A 3,290-nucleotide genomic window follows, 5' to 3' on the forward strand; every position below is an offset into this window, starting at 1 on the left:
ATATAAAATTGATAAATTTTTTGAAATAATTCTCTTTAATTAATGTATCATTGTCACATCGGTGTCCTAGTTTTTTAAGAATGACATGTTACCATATCTATTTGGTATCATATTTATGTTTAGTATCTATATCTCATTTTTATTTTTGTGACTTTGAGATATTTTGCTTTTATAAATAGATATCTTCACGAAAATAAGTTTAATTTATGTTGAGATGGAGAATAAAAATTGACACTTAAGGACGCTGATACTTGGGACTTTGATTCCTCTTAGTGTGAAAATTGCATCTTGTAATTACTTGGGTAGAGAATGTGTTTCACTTAAAATTCACTCAAGAGAAAATAATCAAATAACCAACCATATTTGAGAGAGGATAACTTTTTTTTTTAATCTTTGAGAAATAAGAAACAATAAAATTTTTTTTTTAATCTTTGAGAAATAAGAAAGAATAAAAATTAAAACATGGCATGAACGAATCTTCTTGAATCTTTGTTTTGTTCTCCTGAATATATATAAAAAGAAAAAAAAAATCTTATATATTTTTAGATATAATTTAAGATTACCTATTCAATAAAACTCCATCCAAACTTCTACTCATAAATTTAATTATTATTTGTATACAATTGTTAATATGTAAGAAAATACACGTACAAAATGTTTATACTATTGGTAATACACTAGTCTTGGTTGTTTGACTAAAACAATGCAACCATTGTCCAAACTAAAGAATTTGATTCGAAGCTATCTCCTAATAGAGGGAGGCTCAATTAGACTTTGTTGTAAGATTCGACCATATCAATTTGAATAGCGTTCTCCAACTATAAATATTGAACTCCAAAGTATTCACGAGCAAAGTAAGTTTGTTGAAACTATCTATAAAAATGTTCCAAAGTGAGTCGTGGAGAAGATTTGCCTTAAAATCTAGTTCCAATTAAGGATGTCAATGATGAAGAAGTGCAAGCTGTTGGAAGGTTTGTCGTGGAAAATTTCAGAGGTAGTAGATATAATTTAATTTACAAGCGTGTAGTGAATGGTCTTTTCAGTCCCATATAGGCTTTGACCCCAAATTTTATATTATGGTGATAGAAGCTATAAATGACAATAATATTCATTGGTCAGATATTGCAATTGTGAAGAAGTTCCGTCATATGCATCGGACGGACGCTACCGCCATCCTATAAACTCTTATCTTTTGAGGAACTCATCACATTCCCTCTCCACAAGTAGCAGTATAACTACTAGATTGCTTTCTTTACTTACAATAAGTCCTCTCTCTATATGTGCTTGTGGGACATTACTTGTGGGACATTACTCTCTTTTATCTATAAAAATGGCATAGCCATAATGATATAATAATCCTTATATAAGTATCTTTTCTTTTTCTCTCGTACCCACCTTATACATAACATGTTAAATTAACTCATACTTAAAAAAATAATTTCTCTCGTTTGGAGATGCAGGGTATCGATCCCCGTACCTCTCGCATGCTAAGCAAGCACTCTACCATCTAAGCTACATCCCCACAATCTTTGCATCACAAAACCCTAAATTTTCCATCATCAATAATAGTGAAAATGAAGAAATATTGCTACCCAACATGTCATAAATAAGGAAAAATTGAAAAGAAATAATATATTTAATAATAGATAGTTTTATTTTTGGAGATGTGGGGTATTGATCCCTGTACCTCTTGCATGCAAAGTGAGCGCTATACCATCTGAGCTACATCCCATGATTTTTACATCATAAAACCCTAAATGTCCCATCATCAATAATAGTGAAAATAAAAAAATATCAAAATATTAATAACAAATAGTTTGGTTTGGTGATGCGGGAAATCGATAATTGTGAAAATGAAAAAATATAATAACAAATTAAATACTTTCTTTTGGAGATGCAGGTTATCAATCCCTGTACAACTCGCATGCAAAGCGAGCGCTCTACCATCTATGCTACATCTCCACANCATCTCCACAATTTTTACATCACAAAACCCTAAACGTCTCATCATGAATAATAGTGAAAATGAAAAAATATTGCTACTCATTATGTCATAAATAAGGAAATATTGAATAGAAATAAAATAGTAATAACGAATAGTTTTTTTTGGAGATGCGAGGTATCGATCCCCATATCTCTCGCATGCTACATTCCCACGATTTTACATCAAAAAACTCTAAACTTCCCATCATCAATGCTATTAAAAATGAAAAACTATCCCCGCTCATTATGTCGTAAATAAGGAAAAATTTAAAAGAACTAATATATTTAGTAATCGTTTCCTTTGTTGATGCATAGTATCGATCCCAGTACTTCTCACATTTGATGCAAACGCTCTACCATCTAAGCTATATCCTCAAGATTCTTATGTCACAAAATCCTGAACATCTCGTCATCAATAATAGTGAAAATAAAAAAATAACGCTATTCATTATGTCATAAATAAGGAAAATTGAATAGAAATAAAATATTAATAACGAATAGTTTCTTTTGGAGATATGGGTATCGATCCGATCCCCGTACCTCTCGCATGCTAAGCAAGCAATCTACCATCTAAGCTACATTCCCACAATACTTATATCAGAAAACCCTAAATGTCCCGTCATCAATTCTAGTGAAAATGAAAAAATATCTCTGCTAATTATGTCATAAGTAAGGAAATGTTGAATAGAAGTAAAATATTAATAACAAATAGTTTCTTTTGGAGATGGGGATATCCCCTTACCCCTCGCATGCTAAATGAGCTATGCTAAATGAGCTCTACCATCTAAGCTACATCCCCACAATTCTTGCATCATAAAACCCTAAATTTCCCATTATAAGCTACATCCCCACAATTCTTGCATCATAAAACCCTAAATTTCCCATCATACTACATCCCCACAATTCTTGCATCATAAAACCCTAAATTCATAATGAGCTATGCTAAATGAGCTCTACCATCTAAGCTACATCCCCACAATTCTTGCATCATAAAACCCAATGAGCTATGCTAAATGAGCTCTACCATCTAAGCTACATCCCCACAATTCTTGCATCATAAAACCCTAAGAGCTATGCTAAATGAGCTCTACCATCTAAGCTACATCCCCACAATTCTTGCATCATAAAACCCTAAATTTCCCATTATAAGCTACATCCCCACAATTCTTGCATCATAAAACCCTAAATTTCCCATTATAAGCTACATCCCCACAATTCTTGCATCATAAAACCCTAAATTCATCCCCACAATTCTTGCATCATAAAACCTAAGCTCCATCATAAATAATAGTGAAAATGAAGAAAAT

At 31.8% G+C, this 3,290-nt stretch overlaps 1 non-coding gene across 1 annotated transcript; it reads right to left on the minus strand.

The window, feature by feature from the left end:
• Positions 1 to 1,449: 1,449 nt before the first annotated feature.
• On the minus strand, positions 1,450 to 1,522 carry TRNAA-AGC. The gene has a single exon. It is a non-coding gene; the product is annotated as a tRNA-Ala (tRNA).
• Positions 1,523 to 3,290: the final 1,768 nt, after the last annotated feature.

Source organism: Cucurbita moschata, unplaced genomic scaffold, assembly GCF_002738365.1.
Source record: "Cucurbita moschata cultivar Rifu unplaced genomic scaffold, Cmos_1.0 Cmo_Scf00582, whole genome shotgun sequence".
In the NCBI taxonomy this organism is placed as follows: domain Eukaryota; kingdom Viridiplantae; phylum Streptophyta; class Magnoliopsida; order Cucurbitales; family Cucurbitaceae; genus Cucurbita; species Cucurbita moschata.